The 13,649-nt window shown below is 47.4% G+C and overlaps 1 pseudogene; it reads right to left on the reverse strand.

Moving 5' to 3' along the window:
- Positions 1-10,736: 10,736 nt before the first annotated feature.
- On the reverse strand, positions 10,737-12,504 carry LOC144152030 (very long chain fatty acid elongase 4 pseudogene; annotated as a pseudogene).
- Between the last annotated feature and the right edge of the window lie 1,145 nt (positions 12,505-13,649).

Consider the following 13,649-nt stretch of genomic DNA (forward strand, 5'->3'; position numbering starts at 1 on the left):
CAAAGGATCATTAAATGATCGGACCATCATCCACTTTATCCTTTCGGTTGTATTGGAACCTATACACGCAACCTGCACCCAGCATGATATCTCCCCAAGAGAACTGCGGTTTCCATGAATTTTAAGAGAAGCCAACTTCATGTTAGGAATTAAATGGCTTTATTAGTGCCCAACCGATCTTCTATTTTTTTTACTACGCGTGGAAGCTGCAGAGATTCTACCCTCATAAACAACACAATGTTTGCACTCACGCGTGGTGCAAAAGCTGACCGTGAAATTCTACGAATTCCGGATGGTTTGCTCTTACTTGTTCGCTCGCTTGCTCACTTGCAGGCTTCATCAGTTGCAAGTTTATTTTTGCGTATCATGAACACTTACAGTTTTCTCGCTGCAACGTCGTCTAGACCACTTTTGTTCGTGTGGGAAAGAAAGGATCAATAAAAGTCGATTTAACGGCACAATAAACCTAAGAGCGAGTTAACCAAAGACACCCCAGCGCAATGAGCCTGCAGCGGTTCCAAAAAGTGCTTGAAACATTCCCCTGTTATTTCACTCGTTGAATGTTTTGAGTGAGCTTTACGGGGAATAAATGTTGTCAGAAGATAGAAGGCGTATTAAAAAAAGCAAGTCGTCATCAAGAAACATCTTTTCCTGAAAGGGGCCATGCGGACAAAATGCATGTTTGTTTTATTCGGAAGATTTCGCGTTTTATAGTGCCCCTAGCGCTTGTCCGGCAGCAAGTGATGCCGTATTCACTGAGAAATTAGTCAATTTAGGTTAAAATTTTGATTCTCCCGCCAAATCGTGTGTTTTCGGGACGTCAACAATGAAGTCGTAAGCGCGCGCTTTCAAACGAACTTCCACCGCGTCATTCTGCTCTGCAGCTTTGCTTGCCGTCAGTCCTCCCAGATGGCGCTACCATACTCAGCCACGGACCGTTGTCCGCCGCTGCTTTGTTTTAAATGCAGAGCATTTCTTAGCCTCGCCTGTTCCTGCGTCGGACGGTGTCAACAGTTCCGCGTCCGCAGCAGGTGCGCCTCTCCTTCCCTCCTCTCTCTCAACAGCAGCTGGCGCGCGCATGCGCCGTAGTCAGCCCGTTCGCTCCGTCGCGGTCTCGGCGTAACAGGTGCGTGATAGCAGCGCGGTGGGGCGTGGAAGGGCGCGCGCTGCTTGCGCATGCGCGCTCTCCCCCCCCCCCCCTTCCGTACTGCTCTCCCTCTACTGCGCGCGCTGCAAATATAGCGGCTAGCGGTCGCTCGTGTTTCAGTCACTGCGTTGCTCCTTTCTTCCTTGGTTGACGCTCGTGCCCATGTTTACTCATGTCTGCTACTCCAGCAACACGGAAGAAGCGATAGAAGCAACACTGCCTTCAATCAGTACTGAGGCCCCAATGCTCTGCATTTACTCGTGTTCCCCTCGCGGGAAGGCGCGGGAATTTTTTTGACCGTATTTGCACCTGGCTTGTTTTTGTTACTGTAGAACTGTAGACAACAAGTTACACGTTACTGTTACTGTTACTGTTACTGTTACTGTTACTGTTACTGTTACTGTTACTGTTACTGTTACTGTTACTGTTACTGTAGACAACAAGTTAGAGGTAATAAAACCACACTTGGGACCATACACTACCGACACACGCAATAGATACACTGAAGTCGCCTTGGCCAGATTACGGATAGGGCACACTCATGCAACGCACTCGCACCTTCTCACTGCATCTCCAAGACCTCTGTGCAGCAGGTGCGGAGAGGCCCTATCCGTAGTGCACATACTAATCACATGCAAGGCACTTCACACAACACGACACAAACACTTCAGAGAACTCTAAGACAACATATCCCACTACATCCATCGCTGTTTCTAGGTGACGAAGCCATTGTTTCTGTGAAACGTGTGTTTGAGTATTTGTCAGACGTTAAGTTTTTAAACCTCATTTCCTATCACGCATAATCAAATCTGGCCCTATACACCAGCCATCACCATTATCTGTAACTGATTTTACTATATTCGGTTGACACGTTTTTTTTTTTTTTTTTTTGTGGTTACCACTTCACTTCATTAAATAAACTTTCCTCTGGCGCTCTTTGCCCTTAGTCGGCCTTGCGCCATAAAAAAAACCCAACCATCATCATAGAAAGTAATCGTTTCATGACACATGGGGTATCCTCGAAAAACAGGGTCATGTAAGACAACGTCGTTTGCGCCGCGCCAGTAGGCTAGTGTCGAGTAAGACAACTCCAAAGCGGCGGACTGCTGTGCAGATAAAGCACCCTGTACCAACAGCAGTGCGCATCGGTACTTATAATTCTTACGTGTATTTTCTTAACTTTCATTGTTTACCGAACTATTCTTACTGCTGTAAAATGAATATGAATTACATTTAAGCCCTAACAGCTGACTCGGCAAGTTTATAAGCCGTGCCTAAAATGCGTTTGCTTTTGCCGGCCTCAGCCAATTGCACAGTTGTGCGCATATTACATCATAGGTTCTGTTGAGGGAAATGAGCTATTGGGTCGCATGACTATTCCATTCTTTCCTAATTATAAAGCTTGTTTGAGCGAAGTGTGTGTTAAAAGTTGTGTCAGTACGATTCTAACGAGGCAATCTTTCGAATGAACAAACCTTGTGTTTTGTCTACATCGCCCCTTTAAAGGTCTCTACGCAACCGTCCAGTGCGACGACCCAACCTTGGTCCTTCGTCCGTGGCACTCCGCCGCCGCCGTGTTCGATGACCTCGACACAGTTTGTCATGCCTTCCCTTGTCGGTCCAACATCTATGTATGCGAACCACCCTCAGCCTTGGTACGGGACGCGGAGTCTTCCGCGCTGCGGTCGGTAGCCGCCTCGATTTGCCCTTGACAAAACGCCACTGGGGCACAAACGTGGAACGATATCTTGCTTGAGCGAGTTTTTGTGTCCAGGTAGCGTCGTTTTACATTATTTCTGGAGCATGCAGGGGAGTCTAAACGCGGTTTATTTATTTATTTATTTATTTTTATTTATTTTTTTTATTTATTTATTTATTTATTTATTTATTTATTTATTTATTTATTTATTTATTTATTTATTTATTTATTTATTTATTTATTTATTTATTTATTTCAAGCACCCTCATTGCCAAAAATGCATTACTGAGGGGAGCAGTACATTAGGATGTTTAAACTACGAACGTCGGATACATATCAAACAATATGCACAAACACTAAACCAATAAGTATGCATGCAGTACGCAGATATATACGAAGACTTAATATAAATCAACACAGGTATTAAGAAAACTAACAAAACTAACATCGACAGTTGCATGCCATGAAATAACAACATATTGATGAGGAAAAATTAGGAAGAAAGCGGAAGAAAACCGCACGCGAGGTTATTGGTTGCACATCCCGGTGATAGGATGACTATGACCGAGTTTGCCGAGTTTTCATACAAATTCTGGATGCTTAACGTAGTCCTTCACATTTTAAGCACGATTGCTTAGAAGTAGGAAAAATGAGAATGTGGTTAAATTTCGCGCTGCCCAATTACGGGGTTTTGCTGCAGTTAAGGGTTGATACAATCTTTCCCGCTTACAAAAAATCACTGTGATGTATCAGCCTGAACCGCGCGCGAGTGGGAGCATTTATTTATATTCTTTTTGTCTGGAATCTTTCTCAATAAAGTTTTTGATAAGAACCCGCTAGTTCTGGTATTTTTGTGAATCCGCTTCAATCTATTTCTCCAATCTATTCTCAATTCTGAAGAGCTGAAAATCGAACCAAGAGCATATAATGAAAAAAGGAACTGTCGATTACGATACTCCCTAATACGATATTTGGGCGCAGCAGCAGTATGCTGAGGCAGCACTCACTCGTGGGTTTACTCGACGACAGCTATGGTAAGCTTCTGCGGCGGCGGCGTGAAATGCATTTCAGGAAGGGACCGCGAACTGCGTCTTAAGCGAACGCACATCCTAGTCACGCGCACGCCCCCTTACGTTTTCGCCCCAGCGTAGCGCCGTCGAGCGCCTCGTGCGGGCACAACATACTGCCCCCTCCCCTCCTTCACTGCATACTTTCGGAGAGCGTTGGCGCGCGCCGCCACGGTGAATCGCCCTCCCCTCCCAATTTCGCGACTCTTTCATCCTTTGCTTTCTTTCATCGTTCGCTTTTTCTTCCACTCGTCGGTTTAGTCCATCGTTCCCTCGGTTACACCTACAACCGGCTCAGCCCAAAGGCGGCCGCCAAAGGGCTGTGCCCTAAAACAGGAGCGTTGCGAAATCTCCGTAACCGGTCTCAAAGAGGAAGGGGCAGGAAAAAGACGAACCGAAGTCCAACGAGAACCTAAGTCCAAATTTATTGGTGGCCACCGGTTACTGTTTGTTCAGGTTCCTCGAAGGGAGCCGAATGATCACGCATTTCAATTTACGGGATCACAAAGAGTCTAATGCACCCAGGAGTTGGGCACCATCTGGAGGAGTCGGGCAGAGGCTTGTTGGCGCGTTAATATGCGGAGATGTTTTTCTCGTATACACTACGCTGCTAAACTTCGCAAAACATGGCAAGCACACTGGAGTGAACTGACAGACAACAAGTTGCACGTAATAAAGCCACACTTGGGACAATACACCACTGACACATGCAATAGATACACAGAAGTCGCCTTGGCTAGATTACGGATAGGGCACACACGTGCAACACACTCCCACCTGCTCACTGTATTTCCAAGACCTCTGTGTAGCAGGTGTGGAGATGGCCTATCCGTGATCCACATCCTCATACAATCCAAGGCTCTTGAAACAACACGACACAAACACTTGTCACTACTATACAGACGACACATTCCACTACACCCATCGTACTTGTTAGGGGACGACCAAATAATTACTCACAAGCGTACTTTTAAGTTTCTTAGCGATGTCCAGTTTTTACACCTCATTACTTACCATACATGTAGACACCCTGGCCCTTTACACCAGTCATCTCTATTGATTTTACATCATTTGACGTATATTTTTAGTTAAATGTTTTGCATTTACTATCACTTCGCCCTTATAAAACAACTTTTCCTTGGCCCTCTTTGCCTTCAGTCGGCCATGCGCCACAGAAACTCAATCACCGTCATTACCCTACGCTGCAGCATATTGGAGACCTATGTCCTGTGTGAACTGGACTTGAAGATTAAGTCTCTGAACCTCGTCTTCGTCATCATCGTTATCATTATCATCATCAAAATCAACTCCAGCAACAATGTACGGCCAATGCCTATTCGAGAAACTTTCCACGACGCCAATCGACAGTCTTCCGAATGAATTCCTTGTGCCGAAATTTTATCATTTCAATCCTTCAAGAGGCATTTTATCTTAGCATATCTCGTTTACCGCGTCTTGGTACCCATTCGCTTTATTATTGGTCCAACGGATGTCTACCATCTGCATTAAGTTACCAGGAGCGAGTATTTCCAAACGCTTCGCTGCACAGCGCCCGACGTGGCATGTGTCTTCGCGCGATACACGACTTTAATTAAACGTGGTCATAGGCTACGCCCCGAACCTGAAGCGACCTAAAACATACCAAATCACCATTTATAACAAAAACGACACGAAGAATTCAGTCCTTCCACAATAAAAAAAGGGGAATTGAGTTTACAAAAAATATGGTTGCCCCCTCTTCCATAGGGACCGGTAAAACACGAAAATGAAAGGTGCCTTCACAGGGGCAGTTGAATATTTATTGTGCGTCGGTATGAACTTGCACGTCGCTATTTAGATTTCGTCGGTATGGCACCGTTAGACGCATCAATGTTAGACACTGGATTGCACGCGTCGGAACATTGCGTAAATACGACTGAAACCACAGGCGCTCGCAAACCGTCCGTGCGAATTAAACTAAACGAGTTATCAGCGAATCGTTTGGTGAACACACGCTGCAGCGGACCGCGTCACGTCACGACACAAGCGCGACATCAGCAAGTCGGCTTCTCCGAAGCTTAAGCTGCGCGTCCACCATACACGTAGGCGCTGGCATCGAGACGCCAACTGTCGGCGCCTATTCGCCGCCTATGCGCTTGTCGGCCTATTCAGGCGTCTGCTCATAGCGTAGGCGGGAGCGAGTTTCGTATCTCCCGTCGCGACGGAAGAGTTCGTGGATCGAATCGCGGCGCCGCCGCGTCAATCGAAGTTTTCTGTCGGTGTCATCATTTCCGTGACGGATATGACGTCAGTTAGATCTTGGTGGACCCCGGCATAAAACACTTTCGCGTTAAAAAAAATTGCAATAAAAAATTTAAGTACTCCCGCTGACGCTGGAACTCAGGCCGTCAGTGCAAGTACACAGAACTAACTACTTCGAGGCCACAGAGACCGAACGGCGGGATCGTTTTAGCAGGAGCCCAATATAATGGCACGAGCAGTGACCTCACACATATCACGTGATGCGCTTTGCAGTGAAGTGTTTGGAAACACGCTGCCTGTCGGGCCCCACTTCTTTCCTCTTCATTCGCTTAACTGAGGCTGCAATCCGGATGCACAGCAATTGGGCTGCAATTGGGTTCATCCCGAATTTTAATGCTGAGCGTTCTTTGCCGAGTACTGCCCCCCCCCCCCCCCCCCCAGGGCCATGTAACCCTCTTAATTTCCAGAAAAATGCATTTTTGGCGGAAGTAACACCTTTAATCCTTAGAATAGCGTAAATGGACATAATTTGTGGAACACAATTTTGAAAAATCAGAAATACAAAAAGAATGAAAACATAAAATAGAAAAATGACCCGACGAAATCACAAATTTGCATCCTATACATCTCCTCCTCCCCACCCCCCAGAAAAAAAGCAACCAATGAACAAATGAAAAATGTTTACAAAAGAACGTTGGAATTACGAATACAAAAAAAATTAGCAGTAGCTTAGCTCGGCTATGGCAGGATATACGTAGCGTGAGCTCAGGTTCAGCTGGTTATTCTGAGGTTTCCTGGTTGTCTAGGGTTAGCTGATTATCATCCTTGCTGCTGCTACAGCGATTTCCAATCCAATCCAATCCAGTACAGTCCTGTCCAATCCAATCCAATCAAGTCCAGTCCAGTCCAGTCCAGTCCAGTCCAGTCCAATCCGGTCCCGGTCCAGTCCAGTCCAGTCCAGTCCAGTCCAGTCCAGTCCAATCACTGCTCCTCGCGCATGCGCCGCACGGCTCTCCAGGAGCCACGCGAAACGGCTATCAAGCGGCTCCGGCGCAGCGTCAGACTTAGCTACTGCGCAACGGGGGCGCACAGCTGGGCACGTGTCGGAGCCAGTGCGACTGCCGTGGCTATGACGTCACTCTTCTGGAATGCGCAGACCGACGAATGTGCAGACCCAATTCTCTACATACCCGTAGTCCAATTGAATTGCATTTCCAATCCAATCCAATCCTATACGATCCAACCCAATCCAATCCAACCCAAATTCAATCCAATTCAATCCTATTCAATCCAATCCAATGCCCCTCGCGCTTGCGCAGCACGGCCCTTCAAGGTCCACGCCAGTGTAGCTTACGCTACAAATTAGCACAAGCGGACCAACTCAGCAGTACGCCTTGCTTTTCCCGAAAAAAAAAAAACATCATTAGCGAAGTAAAAGCGCTTCATCGCTATAATTGTATATATTTACATCATTTTCAAAAAGAAACAAAATAAAACTTAAAAGGAATGAAATAACCCATCGTATTTCGCTACTGATAGCCATATTTGTCTTTAAAGAACGTCCACTCTAGACAAACGCCATAAGGATGCTACGCATCACTAGGGCATTCTCTGAATTTCTCCAGATTTCTGCGTACTTGGCATTTCTCTCGTAGCTCACACGTTAGCAATAATTGGTCATCTCCAATTGATGGCGCAATGGCAGAGTCATATGTCATGTGGAATGACCTCGGGAGATTAGGCACCAACCCATTTGAAGTGCGAGACAAAGCTTGTTGCAATCATTTGGTGGTGTCTAGTCCACGTTAGCACTAAGGAAAAAAAAAAAAAAAACAATCGAGCCACAGCTTGTGGCCTTCACTGCGCTTTTTTCGCTCATCATTTTTCATCTTTTTTGTCGCTTTCGGCAACTGCTTACTGAAGGTAAAAATTCCAAAGTTTGCCATTTTGGTTTTTCCTTTCGAGGCTAGAGCTACAGCGAGAAAACATTGAACGAGGCCGGCTTACAGCCCTTCTTCCCGGCGTCGTATACGCAGACTAGATTTCTACTTCGTTGTGTTGCTTCTGCACTCGGGGAAGTAGAACCCAAAGTGGCCTCTTCGCCTTGCTTGCTTTAGCCGGCCTTCGATGTTGATGACGAAGGAGTGGAGTTAGAACTAAGAACTACTGTTTGACGGATCTCCGTCGGAATCTTTCCGGGAAAATGCCCTCTTCTCGGCACGTGGCATTTTGTTCGTGGTTTCGTGGAGTTAAGTCGCCGGCAATAGAGTCGCCGACATAGCGGGTACCGTCCGCTAACGCTACGGCGGCGGGTAGCGGGGCCCGACTGGGCAGGTGCAAATTCGTTCTGACCCGCCGCGGTGGCTCAGTGGCTAAGGCGTTGCGCTGCTGAGCACGAGGTAGCGGGTTCGATTCCCGGCCGCGGCGGCCGCTTTTCTGATGGAGGCGAAAAGCAAAAACGCCCGTGGGTACGAGATTTCGGCGCATGTTAAAGATGCCCAGGTGGTCAAAATTAATCCGGAGCCCTCCACTACGGCGCGCCTCATCGCCTGCGTTGCGTCGGCGCGTTAAACCCTACAATCAATCAATCAAATTCGTTCTGGTAGAGTGGATTAGTTCGGCTGGCTGGTCTTCGCCATGCCCGTGCATTCGCTCCGCTGAGGTGACACCTCCTCGCCCTCCCCGCGTGCGCCTGCGCAGTCGGGTCCCGGTAACCTGCCGCCACAGCGTGAGCCTCCGGTAGCCGCTACGCTACAACTCTCTAATACCGTTGTGGCCGTGTTGAGACCATGGCCCCCACGCCTGCGGCAAATCACCGCAAAAGGAGCTGCGTGTTAAAAACCCCGTGCACTTTAAAACTCCATCGCGTTTTGTACGGAACCAGACGTGAGATTTGTATGGGGTGCAATTTGACGGTTGCGAAAGTATAGGAGTGTAACCCCCAATGACGTTCTTCAGTGCGCCTTTGAAACATCGACAAAAATTCAACTCATGCGTGCTGATGAATGGTTCGTGGAAAACAATCGCTACGAGCCTAATCGAGAAAGAAAATTATGTAAAAGGAAAATTTGGCATTGCAGTCACGTCTCATCGAGTTTCTTATTCTTCCTACTGATGTACTTTTTTGTATATAAATTCGGTTCCAATAGCATCTTGTATCGCACTTCCTGTCCGGCCCGGCAGGACATCACTCTCCTGCTCTCTCAAGTTTTCTCATCATTTAAGTTCATTTGGCCTACGTGCAGCGGTCGCAAACGGTTCGCTGCGATAGAATGTTACAACGTGGTCGACCCAATTGCCTTCTTTCGCAAGGCTGAATATAATTTTCAGAAGGCAACTAAGTCGTTATCGCAAAAAGGGCTGCTGTTTCGCGAAGCCATCTATGCTGTTTCGCTGTTCCGCAAGGCTGTTTCGCCTTGGTCATCCACTCCTGCTCCTTCGTCTTGATGTTATCTAGAGTGCTATAAAGCTTTAAAGCTTCTTTTAGTAGCGTGAGCTACACTGGCCGAGGTTGAGCAGTTTCGCGTGGCTCCTGGAGACCCGTGCTGCGCATGCGCAAGGAGCAGTGATGTCAAACGGCGCACAGAACGTTGCTCGCTGCCCGGCGTCTCTCACACACCCCACGCGCCCAGCGTCTTCGCCGACCTCCGTTCCGCACGTGGTGGCCCGGTCCACTTGATGATCATGCGAGGGGTGGCCGGGTGTGGAACCAATGGCTCGTGCGTCACTGTGCAACACCGGCGTACGCCTGTGGAACCAGCTTAGCTCTGTGGCGATTGGTGACGCTGCGCCGGAGCCGCTTGATAAATATGTCTGTGTCACATAATGCGTATACCGTGTGTGTGCCATTGAAGTAGCAGTAAGCATGATAATGAAGGTAATCCTAGACAACCAGGAAAGCTAAGAATAACCAGATGAACCTTAGCTCACGCTACGTATATCGTGACATAGCCGAGCTAAGCCACTGCTAATTTTTTGCAGAAATTGTTTGGGGCTAGAGTTATGAAGAAACGTTGGTCAACTGCCAACCGTTGCTTGAGAAGATGCGGAAGATAAGGGAAGAAAGGCATTAGCTAAGGCTGAAGTTGCGATCAACTTTTTATTCAGTATGAATAACGCATGCAGTTATGAGCTCAACAAATTAGGTAGTTACACAGTTTGCATTACGGTTTCAGTAGATCCATTCTGGGCTACGGGGTTTAAGTTAATTGAGGCTAATCGTTGACTGACGAGTCGCGCGTACTAGAAGTTGGTTGGCAGAACTGGTGGGCTAATAGCCCCGGAAGAGCAAACTAGCGCAATCATTAATAAAGATAACGGTCACGAGGAAACTTGCACGGGTGCTTGCTTGACGAGTCGGTATAACATAATGCTTCGTGTCGTCGTCTTCCTTCCCTTGTCCACGCGGGTAGTTCGCGTTTTCCTGAAGCATCATGGCATCACGACTAATCATACCATTAAGTGATGCATGACGTGCAGCAAGGTCAGCAGCATATACCGTGTTGTTCCTCGAGCAATGCCTTCGATAAGTATGAAAATGAAAGGTATATTTTATTTTCCGTACCGATTTACATATGGCGTCATAACAACAATTGTAAAGGCACGGTAAAAAATGAATCGATTGTCATGACAGATGAACCCGCGCTTGGTGCTATAATCACAACGTTGGTACACTGAAACTAACATTCGTGGTCTCTCAAAGCAGAGGAACGGGAATACATTTGAAACTGCAAGTGGAAGGAGCTTTTGGTTTTTCCAGAGCAATGAACTGAGTCTAGAGAATAATTTCTAAAAATTAAATTATGCAGGCTTCGTTTGGTACGGTGAAAACGGCAATTTTCGTATTAATCATCGAACTATACTGCGCAATCCTTTTCTGAAAATTAGGACCGAAGTATTTAGTGCTACAACAGGCATGCGAAAGAATCAGTTGTAAACTCGACCGGATACAGCAATGACCGCATCATGAAGGTACCCAATCCTTTCACTTCTGGTTCAATTCAACCGCCAGTGACACGTCCATGTCAACTTCGCTGCCCGAAGCTTTAAAAGCATGTGGAAAACTATAATGTCCAATTACATGTATATAGTTTTCGAAAATTCTGTTCATTATTAGTAGTACGGATCTGTAGACGCTATCAATTATTTACGAAAAAACCTGCTGTACGTGCGAATGTGCCAATATTTCGGACGAATTAAGAATGTGACACATTGTGGATAAACGGAGAATTGCATTAAGCGACGAGATACAACGCGTACTTCCTATACCGCAATACAGAAAGAGCGCCTGAAATGCTTTCTTGGGAAGTTCTTCACTACACTACCCGTGGGTTCGTCTCGCCCAAGAACGAGAGACACAATCGAAATCGGCTTTTTTTTTTAAGGAATACCGTAAGCGATGTCATCTTCTCAACCAGCCTTAACATTCTTCGCTATCGTTTTCGTGCCGGAGCCTTCAGCATCGCGGATCTTGTACGTCTTGAGGTAAAAGTCGATGAATAGCCATATTCCGCCGCACAGCTGCAGGATCTCAATGACGCAGAATGCCCTGGGGTATCCGCAGTCGTAGAACAACGGGATCTGCATGTGCGCCACCACGAACACCATCTGGAAGATCTGAAGCGTTGTCAGGTGCCTCTTCCACCATAGGTGCTTGCGAACCGCCGGACCCAGAGCGGCCAGAAAATAGTAGCCGTACATTACCACGTGCACCGACGCATTAACGCAGACGCCAAGGATAACCTGCCCGTCGTGGCCGAAGTTCAGCCAAATCCAGCAGTCTAAAACTACCGTGAAGTGATGCATGACGTGTAGGAAGGTCACGTGAGAGTTCTTCTTGCGCAGCACGAAAAACACGGTGTCTAGGAAGTCTGCGATTCTCACGAAGGCGTACCACCAGGCGGTACTCAGCAGGGTCATGGTGGTGTCATCCACCGCTGAGTAGTCGATGCCTTGGCAGAGGAAGCTGTAGCCGCCGCCGAGGTAGGAGTGCTTCAGGAACTTCGCCACGAACCGTGCATTGGCCACCATCATGAGGAGGTTGTAAAGAAGGATGACACCCTTGAGCTCGAAAGCCGGTCTGTTCTTCATCCATCGCGGTCCGCCGATTTTGGAGACGTAGATGTAGGAAATTAAGAGGGGGAACATAAACCCCGCGTCCGTTGTGATGCCCCAGTCTTTTACCCGGGGGTCTCTGAGGGACCAGACATATTGAAGAAGGTTTGGAGAAACAGGCCACGCCATCGCAGTCACAGTCAGTGATCCGTTCATGACATGAGAGGCAGCGTTCACAGCGGCTCGGAACAAACTAAGCGTGCCTCGGGAAAACCATGCGGTCGTTCGGTGGCGTACTGCGCTGCTGTACACACATATTGTGACGCATTGCGCAAGCTCCTCTCGATCTTTCCTTAAGCAAAGAACCGCCTCTTTCCGCAAGAGCAGTCGACGTCGAGAGGAGACTTGTTCTCTTTGAGTCTATGCGCTGGGGCGAATTATCCATGGTTCAAAGGGTTCAAATCGACCGGGCCCTCCGGGCTTAGCCCCCCCCCCCCCCCCCCCCCTTCCGAGGGCTTGCAAAAAATGACAGATATCGTCGTTTGATTCCATTATTCGAAAAAGTTTGGGTCGCCTGCTAATATACGGTAATTGAAACAGATTACCTATTTCAATAATGGATGCTTTGAAATGGCTGTTCCTTGGATAATGTGCACCATACCGAAGCCAGCTCACAGTTCTTCAGTCTGAGGCATGCCATAGATTCTTTTGGGCAAGCCATTAGTTTTTTTGGGCTTCTGCGGCGTGTATACGTTTTCTTTGCAGCGTCTAAACGATACGTTACAGCGGTAATGCCAAACCAAGTCTCGGACATGCGGTGGTCAGCGTTAAGTCTGAAGAATGACGAGTTTATAAGGCCAGAGGGGGTGGGGGGTTTGGGGAAGAGGTCGCCTTGTTTTTTTGAACTGGGTCCCCAGCACTGCTAATCCGGCCCATACTAACATGATAAAAGAGAATAAGAACACCAACCAGGATACTTTCTGAAATAAAACACGTTCAGGCTCGGTAAAAGGATTCTTGTTCGCAACGAAGCTGCAATGACTGCGAACAAAAGGCTCCCGTGTGTGAGCCGAAACGTCCTTGAGTTTTGTAAAAGATTTTGGTCGGCGTTCTTATTCTTTTTGACCGTGATCCGTTACGACATCATGACGAATATCTTCTATTATGACGGGCTTGCGTCAAACCCTTGATATTGAAGAGTAACGTGCCTGTTTAGGTTTGAAGTAAGCAACGAGTAAGTGTAAGTTATGAGCAACTGGGACGATTAGTGAGAAAATAACCCCTTGACACACCGATATGACAATCGATCAGCAGTAAAGCAAACAATATTTCCTCAACGCCATCCCTACTCCCGAAACGTGCGGTGAATTGATGAAGAATGGATGAAATCGGAGCGAGCCATGCCGGTAATTCCACCCCGTTCCTCTGCTTGCTAGCGAGC

This window comes from Haemaphysalis longicornis, unplaced genomic scaffold (genome assembly GCF_048455015.1).
Source record: "Haemaphysalis longicornis isolate Haplotype H1 unplaced genomic scaffold, Haemaphysalis longicornis Haplotype H1 scaffold_9, whole genome shotgun sequence".
NCBI classification, from domain to species: domain Eukaryota; kingdom Metazoa; phylum Arthropoda; class Arachnida; order Ixodida; family Ixodidae; genus Haemaphysalis; species Haemaphysalis longicornis.